Below are 16,091 nucleotides of genomic sequence, written 5' to 3'. Positions count from 1 at the left end.
TGTTTTCAAAAGTTCGTTTTATCAATGTTGTCGTGGCTTTGGATGTGCTTCTCTTTACCCTGCAACTAGGATGCAAAGGGTGTTCGTTTTATGTCCTTTATTATCTTTCACTGGTTTGCGAAAATGTCTTGTTTAAAAGCCACACTTTAAAACTGAGTTCTTTTTGCCTTTATTTCGCTGCTCATGCATCCTTCTTCCTCGTCATGGATCTTGTCTGCACGTGCTGAGGTTCTTCCCCGTTGTCTGTGGTTTCTTCGTGGTTAGATGTAGCTTGGGGGCTCTCTCCTACATAAGGTTTAATGTCATTTATGAAGATCCATGTCCTTCTGCCCTGGAGCTTGACGCAGAAGGGGTGCAGTCCTCTACGATGAAAGAGCCACTGAATCGCGGCTCATCCCACCTCTTCCTGGTAAAGTTCCTTACCAGCACATTGTCACCAGGGAAGACGATGGGCGCATGAAGACTTTGCGCGATGCCTGCTTCAGCACTTCCTGATCTGTTTTGTGCTGCGCTGTCCCCTTTTCGCCGTCGCTGTAGCTGGCCTGAAATGACAGAGGCGCTGGATGTCATACAGTTAAGGTACTCCTGCATCTCTGCTCCCAGAACCTCTCTAGTCGGCTGGGCATCACATCTAGCTCTATCTCAGGGGGTAAGAGGGGTCTCATCCTTCTGCCTGTGACTATCTCGTGCGGCGTGAGATGATGGTCGGAGCCTGGTCGGTGCCGAAGTGCATACAATGCCAGTGGTAGACAGTGCAACCATCCCTTTTTTAATGTGAGCTTCAACTTGGCTATCCTCTCCTTTTACACGCCATTGAGCCGTTCACATATCCCATTCCCCTCCGGGTGACACGCCGACGAGAACTTGTGCTTTATACCAAGCGACAAGCTAATCTGTTCAAAAACTGAATTAACAAAGTGGGCCCCATTATCTGATCTCATTACCTCACACACCCCCATCTAGGGAAGACTTCCCTCACCAGGAACTTGGCAGCACAGGTAGCGTCAGGGTATGTACAGGGATCTGCTTCTATCCATCTAGAGAATGTACACAACACCACAATTAAATACCTGTACCCATTGCACACTTGAATCATATCGACATAATCGACGTGTAAGTGCTGAAATGGTCCATTTGGCCTGGGGATAACTCCTCTCATTACTTTTAATGTGTGCCCAGCGGTGCATTGCTGGCAGATTATGCAGTTCACCATAAAAAATGCTCCGCTAAATTCGGCGTGAACCAGTCTTCTGCGCGTGTTGCAGCTAGATTTTCTTTTGACATGTGGATGGGGTAGTGCAGTTGTTCTAATGCTACCTTTAGCAGGGCAACAGGCATCACTGGTTTACCAGTGCTGTCTTGCCTCCACAATCCATCAGAGGGATTTAAGGAACACCCTCGATGCTTCCACAAATTTTTCTCCTCCTGAGGTGCCTCCCCTTGGAGTTCCATTAGCTGAGTCTTCCCCATGTTACTATAGGCCTCAGGTGTGGCTCGTGCTACCATCATCCTGTCATGGGTACGTGCCACCTCACGTCCATGATTGTTTCATTTTTGGATGCCATGCCCTTGGCTTCCGTGTCCGCTTCATGGTTTCCACGTGACACGAAATCTGTCCCCTTGCTGTAGGTGGCGCATTTCACGACCGCTATGCCCACTGGGAGCTGTAGTGCTTTTATCAACCTGTCCAATAAGGCTGCATGTTGCACTGGCGTGCCGTCCGCTCGGAGGTAGCCCCTGCTTTTCCAGCGCACTAGACCTGCATGTACTGTGGACGTCACATAGGCGGAGTCACTGCACACAGTTACTTCCTGGTCTGCATGATTCTCAATGGTGAGTATCAGCGCCAATCGTTCTGCAGCTTGCGCAGAATAGTGAAAGGGTATTCGCGCACTGACGAGTGCTTAGAACTCTCCATTCACTACGCCTGTATATCTTTGTCCGTCTTCTTGATCGATTCTCGAAGAACCGTCAATGAACACGATTTCGCCACCTGCCAGGGCATTTTCCTTTAACCAGGGGATTTCATCATAGAATTCCTCATAATTTGCACAGTCATGTATAGGTTCTCCCTCTGTGACTGGCTCAGCTATGAATGTGGCTGGGTTCACAGTTTTACATCGCACTATTTTGATCGATGGGTTAGAGATAATCACTTCATATGCGGATGGCCTCTGAGATGTCAGCGTGCCCTTTGGTTTTTCTAATATGGCGAATAACGAGTGCTCGACGTACAATGTCATGGAGCACCCCATCACAATGGATGACTCCTTTTCAATGGCGAACGCAGCAGCAGCTAGATTTTGTTCGCATGGGAAGTGGCCTTTCATGACCGGGTCCAAACTCCCACTGTAATACGCTAGGGGCTTGTACCCCAGTGAGGTTCGCTGAGCGAGTACTGCCGTCATAAAATTGCCATCGGTGTGTGAGAACAGGAAGAATTCCTCTGCATAATTAGGAATCCCGAGAACTGGGGCCGCACACATTGCCCCCTTAAGTTCTGCAAACCCCTTCTCCATTGCCTCAGTACATTCAATTTCTCCTTTTGTTGCCTGGGCTTTCTTCAAAGCCTGAAGCAAGTGCTTGGTATACGAGCTGTAGTCGAAAACCCATGCTCTGACATAATTGCACAGGCCTAAGAAGCTTTGCATTTGTTTTATCGTGAGTGGTTTAGCCGTGTTCATGATAGCTTCAGCCCTTTCTGGGGTTACCTTTTTCCCTTCATGTGAGATTAGCTGGCCTATGTACAGCACCTCTCGCTGACAGTATTGTAACTTTTCCTTATCAACTTTATATCCTTTCTCAGCCAGGATAGTCAGTAGCTGGACAGAGTCGTGCCTGCATTGTTCCTCAGTGATGCTGCAGATCAGAATGTCATCCACATACTGCAAAACAACACTGTCTACTGCAATATTGCTTAGGTCCATCTGCAGGACTCTGTTGAAAATGGATGCAGACTCACAGTACCCCTGTGGCAACCTTGTGCTTTTCAGGCGCATTTGTCTGAAAGTGAATGATGTCAGGTCTTGAGAGTCACGCTGCAAAGGGATTGAGAAAAACGCATTTTTCAATTCAATCGCTGTGAAATATTTTGCCTCAGTGGGTATGTTGCATAGAATTGTGGATGGATTAGGGACTAGAGGGAATTTGGCTTCAACTATATCGTTTAATGCTCTTAAATCTTGGATTCAATGCCAAGACCCTCCTTTTGATTTCTTGACAGGGTAAATCACTGTGTTGCAAGGTGATTCTGACGTCATTAGAATGCCCTACTCCATCATGGCGGAAATTGTCTTCGCGATTCCGTCATCTGCCTCTCTGGTCATAGGATATTGTCGTGCTCTTGGTAAAATTACTCCTGGTTTCAGTTTAATTTTCACTTCACCTGCCCCCCTCAGGAGGCCTATGTCATAGGGCCCTGTAGTCCAGACCGCGGCAGGCACTTGGGCCATGTCGTCATCAAAGTATTCTGGACGTATCAGCGCCAGCATCATTCTCTGTGGCACCTCCCGTTTGATCATTTTGACCCAAAATATGAGACTTACTTCCACCCTTGTCCCTTCTAGATCAGGGTGTTCTTCGAACAGATCGTCATCAGTGACGTCAGTTACTCGATACCCTTCTTCGATGGCGATAATCACACACCATTGTCTGCCTTCATCATCATATTCCCTCGCACTGCGGCAGATTGTATCATTAAGGGAAATACTTGTCCCTCCTCTTCGTGCATAGGTATTCTGGGTCTGAATAGAAACGCATCAGGTGTCCTCATAGTTCTATCTGCAAGGCCTGGCAATCCCGCCATGAGCACCCGCACCCCATATGCAAAGACTTCTGGATCTAATGGTACATCTCTCATGGCTATGCGTCCTGAGTATGCTCTGATCATTTCACACACGTTCGAATAATGCATTCCTGGAGTGGAGCACAGTATACAGTTCTCGGTAAACAAGATTGTCATATTCAACTTAGTCATTAAGTCCCGACCCAGGATGTTTACTGGGGTCTGACATGAATATAATAAGGGTACATTCATTTTGCGTTCTCCCACAGAGACTGGGAGTGCGTCTGTAAAGGGAACTCTACTGTGAGCTGCCGTGAAACTCTGAGTATCTATGGCCTTGCCGGACAAGGAACACTTGCCTTCTCATATGCACGAGCACGTCGTACCCGTGTCAACTAAGAAGGAATATTCTTTACCCCCTATGATGACATTCACCCTAGGTTCCCTATTAGGGTCTGGTGTCACTGATAGGATAGAACACATCAGAGTCCCCCGTGAGCTGTCCTATTTCATATATAAGTTCGGCCCACTGTATACTTGCTGATTTCCCTCAGCCCCAGGGTTGACTCCCTCTCTGGAGCTAGTGCCCTGTGACATTTGTGGTGGTGCCTGCTGGGATTGTCCCTGCGGTACGTTCTCCATGTGCGGGGTTGAACCACTTGCTGTGCATCTTGCTGCAGGCCTGCTGCCTGCTGCTGCACTGTGTGATTTTGTGCACTTCCCTGCTGCGGGACGGCAGGTTGATTCACCATGCCTGCCCCCATCCCTTGGCTATTTTGCCACATGCCTTGGCTTCTTCACATGCGCGCCACATGTCCTGTCATTCCACACAGCCAACACACTGGCGGTGGTCGGGCCATCTGTCCATCTGGCATAGCTGGACTGCCCATCTGCGCATTCTGAAAGCCACTTTGATTATTCTGAAAGCCTCCCCGGTTACCTCGAAACCCACCCTGATTACTCTGCCATCCTCTTCCTCCAAAACCCCTTCCCCTTGGGTAAAATCCCGCGCTACCTTGGTTATTCTGTGCTGGGTTAGTCGCCTGCTGTGTGCGTGGTTCAGCTGGGCTTGTCAGCATGGCTCCCTCGAGAGCATACTTTGAGAGTTTCTTTTGCACCAGCTTTGCCTCCTCACCCTTATGGGTTGCTTCCTTTTTCCGATTCTTTTCTTGCAGCAATCTACAGTAATGTGCAATTGTCAACTGTATTTCAGCCCATGGTTTAGCTTCTATTCCTACCAATTTCTTGAGCTGTTTTTGCACTGGCTCAGGCAACCCTTAGCATAATATATGGTAGAATACAGGGATAGATTTCGTCCAAGACTCATGCATTTTGAGCACCCATGCGTCTTGAAAATTCTGGATACAAATCAACGGATCCTCTGACTCTTTCATTTTCCGAGTCATTATTGCCCTCATATCAGAAGTGTCTAGATATAGCGTTTGCAGCGCTTTCCACACTGCTGCTCTACAGTTATTAAATGGTGCTCCGTCATGGGAGGTGTTAGTTAGGGTTACCCTAGGGTAGCCTGCCCGTTTCCATACATCATCTGCTCTTTCACCAAGTATGGCAATTAGGAGGCCCTTAATGTCCCCTATAGCTAAGGTGACACCCCCCGTCATTTTCTCTAACTCATGTATCCACTTCCCGGCTCCCGATGTCAGCATTGGAAGCTTATTTTTTAAGTTCTCTCGGTCTATGTGTGGCCATGGAATATATTGTGGTCTTGCTCCCCCCTTTTCTAGTAGCGGGAATTGGAATACGCAGTCTTCCTTTTCTTTCCCCATAGCTCTCCGGTCTATCGCTGGGGCAGCATTTCCGCCTTGCCATCTCCCTGGCAATGCCCTTAATCTATATGCATAAGCAGGTGCTGACGCCCCCCTCTGACCGTGGGGTGTTCCTTCATGTCGGCCAACTGCGCGACAGGCTTCGGTGTCCTACTTGTGGACCCGCTAGCGTCTGACCATCATAACCCTCGGTCCCCTGGGAGCCGTTTTTCGCACCGTCCCCCTTCCTCGTGTGCCACATCCATTTCCCCACCGGAGTCAGATTCTGAATACTCCCAGTTTACACAACTCCTTGCATCCTCTTCGCTCTGCCAATCTCCAGCCTGTCTAGGGACAGTCCCCTGCTCCCACTACTTCGGGTGACATCCTCAGTGTCATATAGCTGAGTGCTCTCTAGGCGCTCATCTTCCCTTCCCCCATTGGATATCTGTTCTAGCCCCATCTCATCATATATTTGATCAATCGTTTCCCTGATGCTTCTGGTGTCGAAGTCATCTTCAATATTTGCCCCACTTATACCTGGTACTGCATCGCTTGCAGGAAAGAATTCTTCTTTGTCTTCCCATTCTACTGTAGGATTGGATTTTATGACTTCCCGCTCCAAATATTCAAGATCTTGTGCCCTTTGTTTGCATTTACATTCTCTTTCCTTGTCTATTTCCTTGCCCCTCCTTGCTTCTTCTCTAGCCTTATCGACTTCCCTCATCCGTTCATTTCTACATTCCTTTGCCTTTCTAATCTTTTCACCTTCTTTTCTCTTCACTCTCTTCTCACGTACCCTTTGCTCTTCTTTCAACCTTTGCTTATTCTGTTTGTACTGGTCATAGGCTGCCTTCTGTTTGTGCTCGAGCTGTTTTTCTTGCTCTTGGCGATATAGTTGTTCTCACCTCAGCCTATCCTTTCTTCTTATCCTTTCATCCCTCATTTCCTTCTCCTTTTCTTTCTCCCTTCTTTGTACTTCGTCAGGCCTTTCTCTCAGGATGACATCATCACTTCTCTTCCCATCTAATTTCAATAATATCTGTCCTCCTATCCATTCGTCCTGTGCGAATGCTATCTCATCGCTTCCTTTTCACTCCTTTCCCTCTCTCTCTTTATTGATAGGTGCACTAGTCTGTGCCTGGTCCTTTCTTCCATCAATGCGTCTCTCCTTGTCCCTCGGGACTGCGGAGGCCAGATTAATTTCCTGCTCCTTCTCTTTGATTTCGTCACTACTGTATGTAGGTGACTCATATGCAGGGTTACTATACCCCGTGGCTGCCTTGAGTTCTCTTAGCGGGTAAAGTCCCTCTGACTTACTTCCCTCGATGACTGGCTCAGGCGGGGCTGGTGGCGCTGTAAGCATCTCACCGCCCTCCGTACATACGTTTAATATCCAGTCAGTGGGTGATTCTTCCTCCTTCGTCTGCTCGAACATTTTCCAAAGTTCGAGAACTGCGAGACATTTCTCTAACCGCTTGCCGGTATATTTGGCATGTAGGAAAGTCATCATATGCTGTAAAACAGCCTTAGAAAGGGACCCATTCTGTGGCCAGGGCATAAACATCTTGTGGGTGGTACCCTTAACCCACTCTGTGCTATACTTCTTGAGTTTTGGTGCATGCTTGGGTAGCTGCTTGCACAAATGTGCAAGTGGAGTAACTTCCTCCATTCTTGATTTTGTCAACAACAATATTTATACAGTTTTTTATCCTTCCAATAGTATGAGCGAGCACCAAATACGCAAGCTCCAATACAATCTTTTCCCACCAAAATGTATACTATCAATTTGCTCAGAAAACCATCAATTCGTTGGCGATTCCATCTTAGTTACAGAATCGCGTAAAGCCAAATTACATTTCAAACAATCAATAATACAATTATTTTACATTCGCCGTACAACAAAACACATATGACAGACACTTGACAGACTAGACAGACACCAGCTGGTCATACATATACCTGCCGTTTCTTCTGACCGCTGTATTAAAGCGCAGGAATAAGGCGAATCCTTACATTTTTATCTCAGGTGCCCCCCTGGTAATCCTTCGTTTTTATCTCAGGTGTCCCCCTGTTACCCCTTGTTTTTCTCTCGGGTGTCCCCCCTGTATCCACTCTTTATATCTTATGCTCGAGTCATTACCCCCTATATATATATATACAGTTTTCTCTACTTCTGACTATTTTAATTTTTTCTCCGCCACCCAACGTTACATTTCCCTTACTGGCTCTAATGCCTACAAGACATTTGCCAAAGTAACGAGTTTATTGTTTCACTCACCGCTCGCATCTTTTCCTCTCTGGGACTTCGGGATCACCGCCCCTTCCTCTTCCAGCGTTTTAAGATTTTTTCGTCCGATTGGCTGCCCGTGGGAATGAGAAGGGTTATGCTTGGAAAGGGGGGTTCCTTCAGACCCAATGCAGATTTTTTATGGACTTACACTATCTTTGTCCACGGGGAGCTTCTCAGTCTACTCAGCCGGAATGACGAAAGGACACGTGATATTGCCGAAGGCCTAGAGTTACTTCGTGCCGTTGGACTATAGGTGTCTTATGACTATATTAATCAATAATCAATGGCCGAAACCACCCTCACGCTACCAAGTGTACAGAGGAGCAGGGTTTCACTGATGGGCCCATAGATCAGTGCACACCCTCTAGTACCTGTAAGACAAGATAGCTGCACCATGTGAGGACTGGGGGTGCATGATTCACTTACTCCAACACGACTCAATAATGAGGACTCAGTAATTTGGCAAAGGGAAGTCCGTTTAATGACAAGTACATCAAACAGAGAAACAAATGGAAATCAGCAGCATTGCGATCACCTGTCTCGCTCCAACTTCCCTGAACTTCAGTCGAACAGCAATAGTTAGAGGCAAAACTCGTCATCACTGACGTCTAATTCTACAAAAACTCGACATGCAAACAATTGGTTAGGAAAGGTAACTTAAGTATAGGTGCAATATCTGTATATGATAATAGGACATGCGGATTAGATAACTCTTATCGGGTGGGCATCTACGCCCATCCCACTACATCACACGTGATTGACGTCACTACAAGTACGACGTCTTATTGGTTCTACTATCTATAGGACTCCACATAACTTGGTCCATTGTGATTGGGTAGGTTACACCCCTAGACATAAACCCCATTTTAATTAGCAGCATGCGGAATGGACACCCATGTGCCCGGTGTCCCAAGTTTCACCCTGGCTCCCTTCCATCAATCAGTATCTTAAGGCTATGTGTCAATTAGTTGGCTGGTATGGCCTCGAAACTGTAGCCTCTTATCGGGAAAAGTCATGGCATCCTCGGGTCCTGGATGACATCAGGCGGTGGTACCTCTTTGTGCCTGGCTGGTCACATGTTAGTTCACCATGACTCTGCTTCAGTTTCCAGCTTTTAGCGTATTTAATTCTGTTTCGGCCTCGCCACTTGCATGGGCCCCCCTTATCTTGACCTTCATGGAACAGGCTGGTATGCTCTGAAGTTTGCGTCTTGTTAGCTGACGCTCTCCTCCCTTCCTCTGGATGACCTCGATTTCCTAGGAATGGGCCGCTCTTTGTTGAGTTTCGATTCCGCTCCTTCTCCTGCCTCTGGCTGCGTTATGAAACTTGGCCTGTCAGGCCTCTGGCAGCCTGGGTATATTTCTGCTTTTACAAAATGGAGTCGCACTTGCATAATGTGTCTTATTGAGGTAGATATATAGTTGGCGCTTGCCGCTCTAATCTTCTACTAGGCATTGCAAGCAGTATCGTTTATTTAGCCTCTTGCGTTCCAAGCCTTTTTACACACGTTGAACTGGTCGGTTGCTTCCATCTTGTCTCGTAGCAACGTTTCCTTACGTTTTAACATTGTCTCTTCTCTGTGTCCATTACATTTATTTTCGAAGTTACTCGCACTGGCATGCTTGTCTTCGATAGCCGCTTTTGTTCATTCATGAGTCTGTTCAGGCCCTTGTGTCATTTCCACTGGCCTTCCATTAGGGCTCTTTGGGTCTCTTCATGGACCGTCTATAGGTACTCTTCGTTTCATATCAGCAGCTCGTACGGCTGTCTGATAGGGTACCGTGCTGCCCAGGGTTGTCTGGTTATGGGCGCTTCAACAGGTATGGATCTTCTGATGTATACTGGGCAGAGTCCCAGTGCAGCTCTTTGTTGATTCATTTGCTCCTCATACGCCACATACCTCGGTGAGTATGCTCCTGGTACCTCGAAATGAGGAGATGGGGTGCAGGCCATGTCTGGGACCTCCTCTACAAGAGGAAGGTGGGAAAGGAATAACAGAGGAAGGAGGATAGTTGGAGATAGAAGTGATAGCAAGAACAGAATTGGGAAAGGAAGTAAGATCAATGGGTAGAGGTGGAAAGGCAGAGTTAAGGATTGGAGGGACAGTAAAGTGGTGGGAGGAGAACAGCTCAAGAGATAAGTATAGCAAAGAGCCAGGTACAAGAGGGTGTAAAAGGTGTGAGCGTGACACTGGGCGAAAGAAGGCACCGTTCCCTATTCCCTGAGTACTAACCGCTGACAGGAGAGGGAAAGTTAGAAGTTCCCTAATGCGTCAGGTAGCCATTGTCTCAGGGCAAACACCTAAAGTGTATAGAGAAGAAAGACTGATAGGGGTTACCATTCTGAGAGTTACTAACCACCACGATAGGGATGTCTGGGCTATGGAGGTGGGAACCAAGCCTGGGAAAGCTTAAGAGAGGAAATCATCAGCCCATTAGGCCCGGAAAATAACATCCATTCTGACCAGTAAATGTTTTAATAAACAGCCTTGAATTTTACTCTAGGAGTCAGCGTGGTTATTTGTGGCAGGCCGCTCCGTCACATTTCTCTGTAATTCCAAACTTTGTGGTCTTAACAAAAAACATCAAAAGTCATCTTCTGAAGCCAAGAGCCAACCTGTTTGCCTGAGACCATGCAGGACTTTGCATTTCCTCAAGGGCATGGCTCCTGCTCCCCGAATCCATCTTCTCAAACAGCAGGACTTTCTCCTTCTTCATTGTTGTAATGTGGGACCAGTCAGCTGCTAGAAGCCTAAGTGCAGGGATTGAAATTAACATTTGACGAACAGGAGCTAAAACCAGCTCCTGGGTATTGGGCAACACCCGATAGGCAGGAGCTACCTCTGGGGTGCCAGGAGTTCATACTTAGCGCACTGCAAATTAAACTTTCACACTAAAGAGAAAAGTACACTTTTTGGCCATTATCTATGAACAATTGGGCTTAAAATGTGTTCTAGATGCTCCCTAAAGCTGCTTTATAAATTCGGACAAATACAAGTTATTGTCACATCGGTATATTTGTATGTCACAAGTTCGCTGGGGCGCTAAAGTAGCTCCTGGGAGCTGTTGGTGTGAAGCAGGGGCACAACAGCCCCTCAAGTTTAGAAAGAAGCTAAAATGTGTAGTTTCATCACAGATAGGGTCCGTCGGAGAGACCAGCAGAAGAGCACCTTGAATGCAAAAAGTGCATGGAAGGAGCGGGAAATCAGAAACAACACTACGCAATGAATGTGCAAGAACTGCATTGCCCCCTGAAAATTGAACTCAACACATCTGAAAGGGCTATGACTCTGATGAAGAGTGACGCGCCAAATGGAACAAAGGATCCTGAAATTCAAGCAGAGAACAGCTGCAGCTGTCATGCTCTGAGAGTTGGACAGGGAGCCCGATAGCATTGATGCAGCCGCATATCTTTATCAGGATCTGAAAGCACGTTTCCCCTGAAGCATTTTCAGAGTCTTCACATGGTTTCACCGAAAGCATCCACTGACCAGGCTCAACTTTGTGAAAACCTCTCCAGACCCTGCTCTGGCTGGAGAGAACTTTCCTCTCTACCGGTGTCTTCAAGAGAAGTTACTGAGGGATCATGATCCACCAGTAGCATATCTAATTTCAGCCTTTGACAGTACTTCTTCCACCCTGGAGCTTTTTCTTTACCTCAGGTCTGTTTCCATGAAGGCTCAGATTGGATGATTCTCCCAGTCATCGACCATGGTGTAGGCTTCGCTTGTAACCAGTTTCGACTCGAGCTACCTGAGCTCTGAAAAAGACTTCAAAATCCTTGAGTAAATTGTGACAGACAGCCCAACTCACACTTGCCTCTGTGAATGCAGGATGTTAGTAGTACGGCTGTGGGTTCTCCGGTAGAAAGAGTTAACGCCCTACCTCCACTCCCTCAGTGGTTTTCTAACAGGGGGAATATGCTTAGTCAATCATTTGAAGAAGTATGGTGGTAGAACTGCATACCTAAGAGGTTGTACAGAACCCACTTATTGGTTTCTCTTGGAACCCCTGATAAGCCTGTATCTTTGTTCACTCTTGTCTATTGGGTGCAGGATGTAGTTATGGTGATTCACACGTGTATTCCTGCAGGTCATTGAGGGGATTCTCAGTGCTCCCACATTCAGAAACCCAACTGTGTTTGGTGGGCTGAGTCGAGATGGGCAGGTTGCCTGGCCTCGCTTTCTGTGAAACTCTTGCTCCAAGATGGATGGTGCTAGGAGCAGGCGGTGGGTTGGTAGCTGCAATGTATCGCAAGGTCATCAGTGTTGTGAACACTGGCTGCCGGCTCCCCAACTTCGACCACCACCTTCTGCTGTGCAGCTCCCTTCCAAAGGAGTTGGGGGAGGCCTGGAACCTTTGTGGGGCTGCAGAGGTACATGCATGGAGTCAGAGGGCTTCACATAGACTTGGTCTCTTCTTTTCTGTAGCTAAGCCCCATTTTATGTTAGATGCAGTCAGGTATCCAATGCATACGCATGTCTTTGAGGACAGCACAGGAAACACAGCAACAGTTTCAGAAGCTCTTTAATTAGCCTTAAAGGCGGTCCTACGCCTGTGATGCCAGGCAGATTCTGGTGGTGTAATCAGGATTCCTTTTGGAACAGAGAAGAAATTTTGATAGACTCTAATCAAATCTTTGAGCACCTTTGCGTTATCTGAATGTTTGGACTTACACATTTAAATTCTTGTTTGAACTCGTTTTTAGGATCTTACAGGTGGCCCTTGCCACTGCATGAAAAGAAAAATCTGTATTTAAAGTATATGTTGGCTTGGCACAATTTTCTGGCATTTGTAGTTGGATACATAATAATAATAATAATAATAATAATAATAATAATAATAATAATAATAGTAGGCCAACAGGTTGGACATTCTCTGTATTACCTACATTTCTGCTGCATTGGAGCCTTGTTTTAGTTTGCAGCACAAACCAGTTGCAAAAGAGTGTGTGCTGCATTCCCTGATTCCCTGTCCCCAGCTGTCCCTTGCCCCCACTTCACTCACCCACGCCTACCCCCGCGTAGAAGGCTTTTGAAAAAGGACAATAAAAGGTAATTTGCCTTAGTTATTCACATAGCGCTTCCCCACCAGCAAAGAAGAGAGAGTAAACTGCTATGTGATGCAGAACCAGCAATTACAACAAGTATCAGCATGGTTGGTTGCATGCCACTCACAAACACAGACTTGCTTACCTGTAAATCAGTGACAGTGGATCCAAGCAGAATGCAGGAACTCTAAAATGAACTTCAACATTTTTCAGGGCAGGCTGCCATTGACAAAAACTGGCAGACCTCTGTGAGGAAAAGGGACGGGACTTATCCCACTTTTTATGTATTCACCTGCTTGTAACACCTCCCTAGGGGGTAATGTCTGAACTAATTGGCCCAGGGAACCAGTGGGGAAACACCAGTAGAAAAAGGGAGAAGGATAAAAGCAGGCACAGGAAGGCATGGTTGCTTGGGTAAGGTCAGAGGAGACAGAGGTGGAAGACCAAGAGACCCAAAGGAGGAATGATGGTGTGGAGTGGCGGGGCGGGGGGCGGGCGATTGCTAGAACAGGTGAGGTATTGGTTGATGAGAGAAAGTGGTACTGCATGGTGAATGAGCGGGTAATCCCACAAACTAGCGAATCAAAAATCCCGAATGCACTTTTACCGTGCATTCGGCACAAATGAAAATAGCGAATCACAATATACCGAACAGGGGTTGCGGGGGTGACCCCCTCTCCCATATTCGGTATATTATGATCCGTGGGCGCCTTTCGAAGCTATTTCCAACTTGCACAAACTTGCACTGAGGAAATCTGTGATTTTTTTTAAAGCTGAACGTCGGGAAGATTAACTTTTGCTTCCTCGTTACCCACTCTCGTGAGGTAACAAGCGGGATTTCAGCGAGCCGACAAACAACACGGAGTGGCTACCCGGCATGAAAAAAGGAAATATATGTGGTTTTCGTTTAGCGATTTTGGGCTAGAGTAATGTGCACAAAACGTCCTTGCATTGTGAACATACAGGCATTAATCGTTTTCGTTTTTCGAGGCATTGTGCCACAGAGTAAACTGCTGCGTTGTTTACGGATGCAGGTTTTCTACGAAGAGCCGAATGTGCGTGCCAGTGGTGTGGGAGTAGTAATAGGAAGATAGGGTGTGGGTGAAAGGGTGACTGACTGAGGGAGGGAATTGAGTGTGACTGAGTAGAGGGAGGAGTGTGAGTAATGTGGAGAGAGGAGTGGTAGTAATTTGGAGGGAGGAGTGGTATTAGTGGAGTGGGGAAATGAGAGTAGTAGTGGGGAAGAGAGCAGAGAGCAGCAATGGATTAGAGGGGGAAGTCGTTGTGGAGTGGAGAGGGGAGAGTATGAGAAGAGAAGAGAATGGAGAGCAAAAGAGTAGAGAAGGTGGGGTAGTTTTAGAGGGGGAGTAGTAGAGTGTAAGATATAAAGGTGGAGGTAAACTGTAGAGATAGAACATCAAGGGTACAGCAGAAGCAGAACTAGGAAGAGAGTGGAGAGACGGCAGGTGGAATAATAGGGGGGAGAGTAGGACTAGGTGAAGTGACAGAGAGACTAAGGGATAGGGAAGTCAGAGCGTAGAATGGACAGAGGGGGCGAAGGTTTTTGAATGGTGCAATCCTTAAACCATCTGCAAATCCTGGAAAGGAATTTTCAGACTTCTGAGCCTTCTACATTGTCATGGCGAGCCAAGGCATGTAGAAACCATGTTCAAGAAAACACAGCATGCAAAGCCCCCCTATTCACTCACCTGTGTCCTGAGTGGCCATGAGTGGCAAGATTGTATAAATGGGAAAGCTGCATGGCAATATGGGCACAATTAACTGAGGGTGGGATTTCAAGTACGGCTTCCTTAGGAGCAGAATTCCCAGTCTGGCTTTCCTGGAGATTCCTGGGTCCTGCTAGGGCCTTTAAGGTAATGGTTACATTGGTGTGTGAGGCAGGAATCCTCTTAGGCTGAGGTTTGGCGATAATGGGAGTTAATTTACATAATCCTTCCTTTGACTAGCCTGCTGACCCTGGGCTGGAGTTACTGTGTCCTGTTAATAGGAGGCATCATGCAAAGGTTAGGTCAAAACAGGGGTGCATGATCCAGTTAACAGATTAGATTTCCTAGCCTAGCCTTCTGTTTTTTTTTCTTATTTTTTACATGTTTAGGGGGTTGCTACCTGCCGTTTTATGGAAGATTCAAAGGCGCTTGAAAATTAGACATTTAAATCAAAACAATATAATGAAACTTCAACATAATATAACATGGCCTATTCAGCGAGCATAAAAGGAGGCCAACATCATACCCCCCTCCTCTCCTCTTTGTCTTTTTCCTCCTCTGCCCGTAACCTGGGCGTCATTTTTGACTCCCCTTTTTCTTTCTCTTTACATATTTTCTCTACCACTCAATCGTCTCTACATGCTCTTTATAATATTCGACGTGCTCAACCGTATCTTTCTTTTCACGCTACTAAGCTCCTTCTTTCCTATCTAGTGTTTTCTCAAAGAGATTATTGCTCATCTCTGCTCTTTGGCTTCCTGCTTCTAACCTTCTTCCTCTTCGCGCAATCTATAATTCTTCTGTTCATCTTCTTTTTTCTCTTTCTCCTAGATCTTCAATTATGCCTTCTTTACTTTCTATGTGGCTTCTTCCTTTTTTGTCTTGTCTCCTATATCACTCCTTGTGATTGTCTTTAAGTGTATCCATGGTCTCGCCCCTCTCTATCTTTCTTCACTCATTTCGCTCCATCCACATTCCTGGCCTCTACATTCCCAGAATCAATTTCTTCTTTCTGTTCCCAAAACCCCTTGCGCTTCTTCTCGTTTCCGGTCCTTTGCCCTTCTTGCGCCTAAGCACTGGAATTCTCTTCCTTTTCCTATTCGCTCTTCCCCTTCTCTTTGTGATTTTCAGTCTAACCTTAAAACCTATCTGCTATCTTTTTTTTCTAATAATTGACCGGTTGTCTCTCCCACTCTTCTGATTTCTTATTTTGGGAATGCATTGCTCATATTGATTGTACCAATGTTATTTTAATTTGTAACAGTGCTTTTGGTAAAAAGCGTGATATAAATTCAATAAAATACAAAAATACAAATGAGCTCATACAGTAGCACTCGGGTATATTCTAGTTAAAATGCATTTAGTTTTGGGAAAAGGACGCATTGATCCCAGCAGAATAAGACATCACACAACATGTTTCTACACCTTAAAACATTTAGCATAACATATGCGTGTGCGCATGTACACACACA

This window comes from Ambystoma mexicanum, chromosome 11 (genome assembly GCF_040938575.1).
Source record: "Ambystoma mexicanum isolate Mex_15411 chromosome 11, UKY_AmexF1_1, whole genome shotgun sequence".
Classification (NCBI taxonomy): domain Eukaryota; kingdom Metazoa; phylum Chordata; class Amphibia; order Caudata; family Ambystomatidae; genus Ambystoma; species Ambystoma mexicanum.
Note: the sequence above shows the minus strand (reverse complement) of the source record.